This window comes from Atta colombica, unplaced genomic scaffold (genome assembly GCF_001594045.1).
Source record: "Atta colombica isolate Treedump-2 unplaced genomic scaffold, Acol1.0 scaffold187, whole genome shotgun sequence".
NCBI classification, from domain to species: domain Eukaryota; kingdom Metazoa; phylum Arthropoda; class Insecta; order Hymenoptera; family Formicidae; genus Atta; species Atta colombica.
Genome location: NW_017259279.1, coordinates 2,738,887 through 2,739,107, shown reverse-complemented (window position 1 = coordinate 2,739,107; position 221 = coordinate 2,738,887).

Sequence of the window (221 nt, the reverse complement as noted above, 5' to 3'; positions counted from 1 at the left end):
ATATATAAATAATATTCTTGAGACTTCCACGGGTGCTTTCTATATAAAGATTATGCATTTCGCGGGTTTCCTCCGTCCAGATCCATTCTTGGAATGCCAACGTTTCGTGAACCTTGCAATCCACTTTATTAGGGCAAGGAGCCTAATCAGGCTGCTCCTTGCTCTGATGAAGTGAACTGCAAGGTTCACGAAACGTTGGCATTCCAAGAATGGATCTGGAC